This window comes from Triticum aestivum, chromosome 5A (genome assembly GCF_018294505.1).
Source record: "Triticum aestivum cultivar Chinese Spring chromosome 5A, IWGSC CS RefSeq v2.1, whole genome shotgun sequence".
NCBI lineage: Eukaryota > Viridiplantae > Streptophyta > Magnoliopsida > Poales > Poaceae > Triticum > Triticum aestivum.
In genome coordinates, this window is record NC_057806.1 from 40,467,837 (window position 1) to 40,480,742 (window position 12,906).

Here is a 12,906-nt window from a genome sequence, read left to right on the forward strand (position 1 = left end):
GATGAAGAGAGCCATCGAAATTGTTCATGTGTACAAGTCAAAGATATAGGGCGACTAGCCTACCGGAACGTTAGAGGGCGCACATCAAGTTTGTGTGTGGCAGGGAGACATGACTAGAGCGCTCGATGTATCGGTGTGTGTGGGGGGGAGGGGGTGGTGGGAGGGGTAGGTAGAGGCCTAACTATAGAAGTAGAACGACTCATATATGTGTTGAGAAGGAGAGACCCAGCTATGTCTTGAGGGAGATAGGTCGACATCCATACATAACTGAAGGACGGGAAATATGATGGGACAGAGAGAGAGAGAGGAGGGAGAGAGGGAGGGAGAGGGGTAGAGTGTTGGATGGGTGATGGAGTTGCTTCTCGAAGATGGTGGGAGAGGCCTACTAGACAAACTGAGGGTGGAACTGCAATGTTATCAATAAGAGTGGGGATGTGTTTCTGTGTGTGCCTGTGCATGACAGATCTGTCGGGATGCATGCATAGATGATGAAGGGGAACCATGTGTTTGGTAAGCAAACCTAACTAGATCGGTAGATCAATTGTTGTTTGTCGGAGGAAGGGAGAGACACAACTAATGAGGTAGATCGATTGACATGTGGGTAAAAACGAGTTATAAGGACCTAGCTAGCTATATGTATAGTGTCACGACCGGTTTTTCAATAAAAATATTTATTGAGAAGCCGATCTTTTGGGTCCAATATGAGGAAAATCCTCCTTACTGGTAGACAAAATTCTTGATACAATAAGCCAGTAGCATAAAATATATTACATGGGTCGAGCTAAGGATGCTCAACAAATCATTACAAGCGCGCCAATAATTATACATAATGGCGGATATGTCACAATGGTATGGTGGCATACTACTGACTCGAGAATGAAGTAGTGGTGGAGTGACACAGTGGAGTGGATAACACGACTCCTAAGCTGGCAGCTCATCGAGCGTCGAGGTGAGGCTCGATGAATTTTATTCGGGTAGCGGAAGCGGATATAATACAGTGACCAAATCCAGGGTCGCACGAGACTAACTGGGACTCCTCTAGGCGTCGGACTCGCTATCAAATTCTTCATCCATGAGATCGCCTTCGTCAGTATCTGGCCAAATCAACAAGCCAGGTGAGTACTTTGAAAGTACTCGCAAGACAGTTCGGACGTAAGATATAACAAATGAATGCATGAAATGCAACATGATCAATTTATCAATGCACGTTCAATTTAGTAAGCAAGGTAATTAAAAAGAGAGTCGGTGGTAGTCCGCCTGAAAACCCAACAAAAATAACTGAAAACCGATCGGGTGTCTGAAGCGACGCCTCGAAGGGTGAATAAATAAGTAAAAGAAAATCATGCCGCAGTCGGGCGTCTGAGCGACACCACGAAAAGGGCTTGTAATGAAAATAAAAGATAACAATGCCACAGTCGGACGTCTGAGCGACATCGCAGAAAGGGCTTATAATAAAAATAAAAGATAACAATGCCACAGTCGGACGCCTGAGCGACATCGCAGAAAGGGCTTATAATAGAAATAAATGATAACAATACCACAGTCGGACGTCTGAGCGACATCGCAGAAAGGGCTTATAATGAAAATAAAAGATAACAGTGCCATAGTCGGACGTCTGAGCGACATCGCAGAAAGGGCTTATAATGGAAGTATATAACAGTACTGCCACAGTCGGACGTTTGAGCGACATCACATAAAGGGCTTTCATCACAAGTATATAGTGCTCATAATTAAATATTCAACACATGACAATATACGAGTTAGTCCATCCACAGGAATAAACATTTAACCGGGCTTAGTACTCATGTGATTCACCGGAGTTTCTGTCACCAAAACTGACACTTGTCAGGATAAGATAATACAGGACTTGGATGTGGATAAGATGATTCGAGGATTTATGACTCTGCAGAGTTTGTACTAAAATTACCCACAGCCAACGGATCTCCGTAGTCCCGAAGGACTAGTTCCGTTTACGGTATTTCAGAACAAAACACAGCGATCCAGTACACACCCATCACACCTCACGATGTCAGGAATCATCCTAGACAACGTACAAGAAAAACTTGAGACGGGGAGATCACAATCTCAAATAGCATGGGATCAAATTTATATACGCGCGTTCTAAGGGGTGCCCCCCTCTCGGTCCCAACCGGAAACACCCATGCCCCCTGACCGAATGACTGGCTTTAATCCAGGGCCATGGAACCATCATCACGGCCTCTCCATTTGGTGTGTACCAGGAAAGCGGTTTGCAACTTACTAAGCCATATCCCTTGCGGAAAACATGTGGTAGTACGGGAAGGGAAAAGGATGGGGACCGAACCGATACGGGTCGACACTGAAGTCAAATGGTATGGCATAAGACTGGCATACTACAACACTGCCATCTTACCCATCCTCATGCCAACACATGGCCATGCACATTCACATCCAACAACGTATGGATCATCGAACTCACTTGCCTCAACTTTGCATGAAACATAACGTTCATTGGTATGCTCACAAACATGCCATGAAACTTACTAAAATGCAAACATGCCAAAACACTCATCATATCAAAAGTTCACACATGCTTGCCTGGTTCATGTTGGGTTTCGTAGTAATTTCAAAAAATTTCCTACGCGCACACAGGATCATGTGATGCATAGCAACGAGAGGAGAGTGTTGTCTACGTACCCAACGCAGACCGACTGCGGAAGCAATGACACGACGTAGAGGAAGTAGTCGTACGTCTTCACGATCCAACCGATCAAGCACCGAAACTACGGCACCTCCGAGTTCGAGCACACGTTCAGCTCGATGACGATCCCCGGACTCCGATCCAGCAAAGTGTCGGGGAAGAGTTTCGTCAGCACGACGGCGTGGTGACGATCTTGATGAACTACAGCAGCAGGGCTTCGCCTAAACTCCGCTACAGTATTATCGAGGAATATGGTGGCAGGGGGCACCGCACACGGCTAAGGAATCGATCACGTGGATCAACTTGTGTCAACTTGTGTGTTTAGAGGTGCCCCTGCCTCCGTATATAAAGGAGGAGAGGAGGGGAGGCTGGCCGGCCAAAGAGGGAGGCGCAGGAGAGTCCTACTCCCTCTGGGAGTAGGATTCCTCCCCCCAATCCTAGTCCAACTAGGATTCCTTGGAGGGGAAGGGAGAGAGGGGGGCCGGCCACCTTCTCCTAGTCCTAATAGGACTAGGGGAGGGGAAAGAGGCGCAGCCACCTTGGGCTGCCCCTTTCTCCTTTCCACTAAGGCCCATGATGGCCCATATGGCTCCCGGGGGGTTCCGGTAACCTCCCGGTAACCCGGTAAAATCCCGATTTCACCCGGAACACTTCCGATGTCCAAACATAGGCTTCCAATATATCAATCTTTACGTCTCGACCATTTCGAGACTCCTCGTCATGTCCGTGATCACATCCGGGACTCCGAACAACCTTCGGTACATCAAAATGCATAAACTCATAATATAACTGTCATCGTAACCTTAAGCGTGCGGACCCTACGGGTTCGAGAACAATGTAGACATGACCGAGACATGTCTCTGGTCAATAACCAATAGCGGGACCTGGATGCCCATATTGGCTCCTACATATTCTACGAATATCTTTATCGGTCAGACCGCATAACAACATACGTTGTTCCCTTTGTCATCGGTATGTTACTTGCCCGAGATTCGATCGTCGGTATCCAATACCTAGTTCAATCTCGTTAACGGCAAGTCTCTTTACTCGTTCCGTAATACATCATCTCACAACTAACATATTAGTTGTAATGCTTGCAAGTCTTATGTGATGTGTATTACCGAGAGGGCCCAGAGATACCTCTCCGACAATCGGAGTGACAAATCCTAATCTCGAAATACGCCAACCCAACATCGACCATTGGAGACACCTGTAGTACTCCTTTATAATCACCCATTTACGTTGTGACGTTTGGTAGTACCCAAAGTGTTCCTCCGGTAAACGGGAGTTGCATAATCTCATAGTCGTAGGAACATGTATAAGTCATGAAGAAAGCAATAGCAACATACTAAACGATCAGGTGCTAAGCTAATGGAATGGGTCATGTCAATCAGATCATTCTACTAATGATGTGACCTCGTTAATCAAATAACAACTCATTGTTCATGGTTAGGAAACATAACCATCTTTGATTAACGAGCTAGTCAAGTAGAGGCATACTAGTGACACTATGTTTGTCTATGTATTCACACATGTATTATGTTTCCGGTAAATACAATTCTAGCATGAATAATAAACATTTATCATGATTATAAGGAAATAAATAATAACTTTATTATTGCCTCTAGGGCATATTTCCTTCAGTCTCCCACTTGCACTAGAGTCAATAATCTAGTTCACATCGCCATGTGATTTAACAGCAATAGTTCACATCACCATGTGATTAACACCCATAGTTCACATCGATATGTGATCAACACCCAAAGGGTTTTACTAGATTCAGTCATCTAGTTCACATCGCTATGTGATTAACACCCAAGGAGTACTAAGGTGCGATCATGTTTTTGCTTGTGAGAGAATCTTAGTCAACGGGTCTGTCACATTCAGATCCGTAAGTATTTTGCAAATATTTATGTCAACAATGCTCTGCACGGAGCTACTCTAGCTAATTGCTCCCACTTTCAATATGTATCCAGGTTGAGACTTAGTGTAACTTTTACAACAAACTCTTTTATCACCTCCATAATCGAGAAACATCTCCTTAGTCCTTACTAAGGATATTCTTGACCAATGTCCAGTGATCTACTCCTAGATCACTATTGTACTCTCTTGCCAAATTCAGAGTAAGGTATACAATAGGTCTGGTACATAGCATAGCATACTTTATAGAACCTATGACTGAGGCACAGGGAATGACTTTTCATTTTTTCTATTTTCTGCTGTGGTCGGGATTTGAGTCTTACTCAATTTCATACCTTTGCAACACAGGCAAGAACTCTTTCTTTGACTGTTCCATTTTGAACTATTTCAAAATCTTGCCAAGGTATGTACTCATTGAAAATCTTATCAAGTGTCTTGATCTATCTCAATAGATCTTGATGCTTAATATGTAAGTAGCTTTTACTGAGGTCTTTTCCTTTTAAAGAACTCCTTTAAAACACTCCTTTATGCTTTGCAGAAAAATTCTACATCATTTCTGATCAACAATATGTCACTCACATATACTAATCAGAAAGGTTGTAGTGCTCCCACTCACTTTATTGTAAATACAGGCTTCTCAAAAAGTCTGTATAAAACCATATGCTTTGATCAACTCATCAAAGCGTATATTCCAACTCCGAGAGGCTTGCACCAGTCCATAGATGGATCGCTGGAGCTTGCACATTTTGTTAGTACCTTTAGGATTGACAAAACCTTCTGGTTGCATCATATACAACTCTTCTTTAATAAATCCATTAAGGAATGCAGTTTTGTTTATCCATTTGCCAGATTTCATAAAATGCGGCAATTGCTAACATGATTCGGACAGACTTAAGCATAGATACGAGTGAGAAAATCTCATCGTAGTCAACACCTTGAACTTGTCGAAAACCTTTTTGCGACAATTCTAGCTTTGTAGATAGTAACACTACTATCAGCGTCCGTCTTCCTCTTGAAGATCCATTTATTCTCAATTGCTTGCCGATCATCGGGCAAGTCAACCAAAGTCCATACTTTGTTCTCATACATGGATCCCATCTCGGATTTCATGGCTTCAAGCCACTTTGCGGAATCTGGGCTCACCATCGCTTCTTCATAGTTCGTAGGTTCATCATGATCTAGTAGCATGACTTCCAGAACAGGATTTCCGTACCACTCTGGCGCGGATCTTACTCTGGTTGATCTACGTGGTTCAGTAGTATCTTGATCTGAAGTTTCATGATCATTATCATTGGCTTCCTCACTAACCGGTGTAGGTGTCACTGAAACAGTTTTCTGTGATGAACTACTTTCCAGTAAGGGAGCAGGTACAGTTACCTCGTCAAGTTCTACTTTCCTCCCACTCACTTCTTTCGAGAGAAACTCCTTCTCTAGAAATGATCCATTCTTAGCAACGAATGTTTTGCCTTCGGATCTGTGATAGAAGGTGTACCCAACAGTTTCCTTTGGGTATCCTATGAAGACACATTTCTCCGATTTGGGTTCGAGCTTATCAGTTTGAAGTTTTTTCACATAAGCATCGCAGCCCCAAACTTTAAGAAACGACAACTTTGGTTTCTTGCCAAACCACAGTTCATAAGGCGTCGTGGCAGGGGGCAGGGGGCACCGCACACGGCTAAGGAATTGATCACGTGGATCAACTTGTGTCAACTTGTGTGTTTAGAGGTGCCCCTGCCTCAGTATATAAAGGAGCCAAGGGGGGAGGGTGCGCCGGCCAGGAGGAGGAGGCGCAGGAGGAGTCCTACTCCTACCGGGAGTAGGACTCCCCTCCAATCCTATTCCAATTAGGATTCCCAAGGGGGAAAGAGGGAGAGGGGTGGCCGGCCACCTCTCCTAGTCCTAATAGGACTAGGGGAAGGGGGGAGGCGCGCAGCCCCCTTGGGCTGCCCTTTTCTCCTTTCCACTAAGGCCCATGAAGGCCCATGTGGTTCCCGGGGGGTTCCGGTAACCTCCCGGTAACCCGGTAAAATCCCGATTTCACCCGGAACACTTCCGATGTCCAAACATAGGCTTCCAATATATCAATCTTTATGTCTCGACCATTTCGAGACTCCTCGTCATGTCCGTGATCACATCCGGGACTCCGAACAACCTTCGGTACATCAAAATGCATAAACTCATAATATAACTGTCATCGTAACCTTAAGCGTGCGGACCCTACGGGTTCGAGAACAATGTAGACATGACCGAGACATGTCTCTGGTCAATAACCAATAGCGGGACCTGGATGCCCATATTGGCTCCTACATATTCTACGAAGATCTTTATCGGTCAGACCGCATAACAACATACGTTGTTCCCTTTGTCATCGGTATGTTACTTGCCCGAGATTCGATCGTCGGTATCCAATACCTAGTTCAATCTCGTTAACGGCAAGTCTCTTTACTCGTTCCGTAATACATCATCTCACAACTAACATATTAGTTGTAATGCTTGCAAGGCTTATGTGATGTGTATTACTGAGAGGGCCCAGAGATACCTCTCCGACAATCGGAGTGACAAATCCTAATCTCGAAATACGCCAACCCAACATCGACCATTGGAGACACCTGTAGTACTCCTTTATAATCACCCATTTACGTTGTGACGTTTGGTAGTACCCAAAGTGTTCCTCCGGTAAACGGGAGTTGCATAATCTCATAGTCGTAGGAACATGTATAAGTCATGAAGAAAGCAATAGCAACATACTAAACGATCAGGTGCTAAGCTAATGGAATGGGTCATGTCAATCAGATCATTCTACTAATGATGTGACCTCGTTAATCAAATAACAACTCATTGTTCATGGTTAGGAAACATAACCATCTTTGATTAACGAGCTAGTCAAGTAGAGGCATACTAGTGACACTCTGTTTGTCTATGTATTCACACATGTATTATGTTTCCGGAAAATACAATTCTAGCATGAATAATAAACATTTATCATGATTATAAGGAAATAAATAATAACTTTATTATTGCCTCTAGGGCATATTTCCTTCAGTCTCCCACTTGCACTAGAGTCAATAATCTAGATTACACTGTCATGAATCTAACACCCATGGAGCTTTGGTGCTGATCATGTTTTGCTCGTGGAAGAGGCTTAGTCAACGGGTCTGCAATATTCAGATCCGTATGTATCTTGCAAATCTCTATGTCTCCCACCTGGACTAGATCCCGGATGGAGTTGAAGCGTCTCTTGATGTGTTTGGTCCTTTTGTGAAATCTGGATTCCTTTGCCAAGGCAATTGCACCAGTATTGTCACAAAAGATTTTCATTGGACCCGATGCACTAGGTATGACACCTAGATCGGATATGAACTCCTTCATCCAGACTCCTTCATTTGCTGCTTCCGAAGCAGCTATGTATTCCGCTTCACATCTAGATCCCGCTACGACGCTTTGTTTAGAACTGCACCAACTGACAGCTCCACCGTTTAATGTAAACACGTATCCGGTTTGCGATTTAGAATCGTCCGGATCAGTGTCAAAGCTTGCATCAACGTAACCTTTTACGATGAGCTCTTTGTCACTTCCATATACGAGAAACATATCCTTAGTCCTTTTCAGGTATTTCAGGATGTTCTTGACCGCTGTCCAGTGATCCATTCCTGGATTACTTTGGTACCTCCCTGCTAAACTTATAGCAAGGCACACATCAGGTCTGGTACACAGCATTGCATACATGATAGAGCCTATGGCTGATGCATAGGGAACATCTTTCATATTCTCTCTATCTTCTGCAGTGGTCGGGCATTGAGTCTTACTCAATTTCACACCTTGTAACACAGGCAAGAACCCTTTCTTTGCTTGATCCATTTTGAATTTCTTCAAAATTTTGTCAAGGTATGTGCTTTGTGAAAGTCCAATTAAGCGTCTTGATCTGTCTCTATAGATCTTAATGCCTAATATGTAAGCAGCTTCACCGAGGTCTTTCATTGAAAAACTTTTATTCAAGTATCCCTTTATGCTATCCAGAAATACTATATCATTTCCAATCAGTAATATGTCATCCACATATAATATCAGAAATGCTACAGAGCTCCCACTCACTTTCTTGTAAATACAGGCTTCTCCAAAAGTCTGTATAAAACCAAATGCTTTGATCACACTATCAAAACGTTTATTCCAACTCCGAGAGGCTTGCACCAGTCCATAAATGGATCGCTGGAGCTTGCACACTTTGTTAGCTCCCTTTGGATCGACAAAACCTTCTGGTTGCATCATATACAACTCTTCTTCCAGGAATCCATTCAGGAATGCAGTTTTGACATCCATTTGCCAAATTTCATAATCATAAAATGCGGCAATTGCTAACATGATTCGGACGGACTTAAGCATCGCTACGGGTGAGAAGGTCTCATTGTAGTCAATTCCTTGAACTTGCTGAAAACCTTTTGCGACAAGTCGAGCTTTGTAGACAGTAACATTACCATCAGCGTCAGTCTTCTTCTTTAAAGATCCATTTATTCTCAATCGCTTGCCGATCATCGGGCAAGTCAACCAAAGTCCATACTTTGTTCTCATACATGGATCCCATCTCAGATTTCATGGCTTCTAGCCACTTTGCGGAATCTGGGCTCACCATTGCTTCTTCATAGTTCGTAGGTTCATCATGATCTAGTAGCATGACCTCCAGAACAGGATTACCGTATCACTCTGGTGCGGATCTTACTCTGGTTGATCTACGAAGTTCAGTAGTATCTTGATCTGAAGTTTCATGATCATTATCATTGGCTTCCTCACTAACTGGTGTAGGTGTCACTGAAACAGTTTTCTGTGATGAACTACTTTCCAGTAAGGGAGCAGGTACAGTTACCTCGTCAAGTTCTACTTTCCTCCCACTCACTTCTTTCGAGAGAAACTCCTTCTCTAGAAATGATCCATTCTTAGCAACAAATGTTTTGCCTTCGGATCTGTGATAGAAGGTGTACCCAACAGTTTCCTTTGGGTATCCTATGAATACACATTTCTCCGATTTGGGTTCGAGCTTATCAGGTTGAAGTTTTTTCACATAAGCATCGCAGCCCCAAACTTTAAGAAACGACAACTTTGGTTTCTTGCCAAACCATAGTTCATAAGGCGTCGTCTCAACGGATTTTGATGGTGCCCTATTTAACGTGAATGCGGCCGTCTCTAAAGCATATCCCCAAAATGATAGCGGTAAATCTGTAAGAGACATCATAGATCGCACCATATCTAGTAAAGTACGATTACGACGTTCGGACACACCATTACGCTGTGGTGTTCCGGGGGGCGTGAGTTGCGAAACTATTCCACAGTTTTTCAAATGTACACCAAACTCGTAACTCAAATATTCTCCTCCACGATCAGATCGTAGAAACTTTATTTTCTTGTTACGATGATTTTCAACTTCACTCTGAAATTCTTTGAACTTTTCAAATGTTTCAGACTTATGCTTCATTAAGTAGATATAACCATATCTGCTCAAATCATCTGTGAAGGTGAGAAAATAACGATATCCGCCACGAGCCTCAATATTCATCGGACCACATACATCGGTATGTATGATTTCCAACAAATCTGTTGCTCTCTCCATAGTACCGGAGAACGGTGTTTTAGTCATCTTGCCCATGAGGCACGGTTCGCAAGTACCAAGTGATTCATAATCAAGTGGTTCCAAAAGTCCATTAGTATGGAGTTTCTTCATGCGTTTTACACCGATATGACCTAAACGACAGTGCCACAAATAAGTTGCACTTTCATTATCAACTCTGTATCTTTTGGTTTCAACATTATGAATATGTGTATTACTACTATCGAGATTTAGTAAGAATAGACCACTCTTCAAGGGTGCATGACCATAAAAGATATTACTCATATAAATAGAACAACCATTATTCTCTGATTTAAATGAATAACCGTCTCGCATTAAACAAGATCCAGATATAATGTTCATGCTCAACGCTGGCACCAAATAACAATTATTTAGGTCTAATATTAATCCCGAAGGTAGATGTAGAGGTAGCGTGCCGACCGCGATCACATCGACTTTGGAACCGTTTCCCACGCGCATCGTCACCTCGTCCTTTGCCAGTGCCCGCTTATTCTGTAGTCCCTGTTTCGAGTTGCAAATATTAGCAACAGAACCAGTATCAAATACCCAGGTGCTACTGCGAGCATTGGTAAGGTACACATCAATAACATGTATATCACATATACCTTTGTTCACCTTGCCATCATTCTTATCCGCCAAATACTTGGGGCAGTTCCGCTTCCAGTGACCAGTCTGCTTGCAGTAGAAGCACTCAGTTTCAGGCTTAGGTCTAGACTTGGGTTTCTTCTCTTGAGCAGCAACTTGCTTGCCGTTCTTTTTGAAGTTCCCCTTTTTCTTCCCTTTGCCCTTTTTCTTGAAACTAGTGGTCTTGTTAACCATCAACACTTGATGCTCCTTCTTGATTTCTACCTCCGCAGCTTTTAGCATTGCAAAGAGCTCGGGAATAGTCTTGTTCATCCCTTGCATATTATAGTTCATCACGAAGCTCTTGTAGCTTGGTGGCAGTGATTGGAGAATTCTGTCAATGACGCAATCATCTGGAAGATTAACTCCCAATTGAATCAAGTGATTATTATACCCAGACATTTTGAGTATATGCTCACTGACAGAACTGTTCTCTTCCATCTTGCAGCTATAGAACTTATTGGAGACTTCATATCTCTCAATCCGGGCATTTGCTTGAAATATTAACTTCAACTCCTGGAACATCTCATATGCTCCATGACGTTCAAAACATCGTTGAAGTCCCGATTCTAAGCCGTAAAGCATGGCACACTGAACTATCGAGTAGTCATCAGCTTTGCTCTGCCAGACGTTCATAACATCTGGCGTTGCTCCAGCAGCAGGCCTGGCACCCAGCGGTGCTTCCAGGACGTAATTCTTCTGTGCAGCAATGAGGATAATCCTCAAGTTACGGACCCAGTCCGTGTAATTGCTACCATCATCTTTGAACTTTGCTTTCTCAAGGAACGCATTAAAATTTAACGGAACAACAGCACGAGCCATCTGTCTACAATCAACATAAACAAGCAAGATACTATCAGGGACTAAGTTCATGATAAATTTTAAGTTCAATTAATCATATTATTAAAGAACTCCCACTTAGATAGACATCCCTCTAATCCTCTAAGTGATCACGTGATCCAAATCAACTAAACCATGTCCGATCATCACGTGAGATGGAGTAGTTTCATCGGTGAACATCATTATGTTGATCATATCTACTATATGATTCACGCTCGACCTTTCGGTCTCCGTGTTCCGAGGCCATATCTGCATATGCTAGGCTCGTCAAGTTTAACCTGAGTATTCTGCATGCGCAACTGTTTTGCACCCGTTGTATTTGAACGTAGAGCCTATCACACCCGATCATCACGTGGTGTCTCAGCACGAAGAACTTTTGCAACGGTGCATACTCAGGGAGAACACTTCTTGATAATTTAGTGAGAGATCATCTTATAATGCTACCGTCAATCAAAGCAAGATAAGATGCATAAAAAGATAAACATCACATGCAATCAATATAAGTGATATGATATGGCCATCATTATCTTGTGCTTGTGATCTCCATCTCCGAAGCACCGTCATGATCACCATCGTCACCGGCGCGACACCTTGATCTCCATCGTAGCATCGTTGTCGTCTCGCCAATCTTATGCTTCCACGACTATCACTACCGTTTAGTAATAAAGTAAAGCATTACATCGCGATTGCATTGCATACAATAAAGCGACAACCATATGGCTCCTGCCAGTTGCCGATAACTTGGTTACAAAACATGATCATCTCATACAATAAAATTCAGCATCATGCCTTGACCATATCACATCACAACATGCCCTGCAAAAACAAGTTAGACGTCCTCTACTTTGTTGTTGCATGTTTTACGTGGCTGCTACGGGCTTAAGTAAGAACCAATCTCACCTACGCATCAAAACCACAACGATAGTTTGTCAAACAGACTCCGTTTTAACCTTCGCAAGGACCGGGCGTAGCCATACTTGGTTCAACTAAAGTTGGAGAGGCAGTCGCCCGCAAGCCATCTCTGTGCAAAGCACGTCGAGGGAACCGGTCTCGCGTAAGCGTACGCGTAAGGTTGGTCCGGGTCGTCTCGTCCAACAATACCGCTGAACCAAAATATGACATGCTGGTAGGCAGTATGACTTGTATCGTCCACAACTCACTTGTGTTCTACTCGTGCATATAACATCAACATCATTAACCTAGGCTCTGATACCACTGTTGGGTT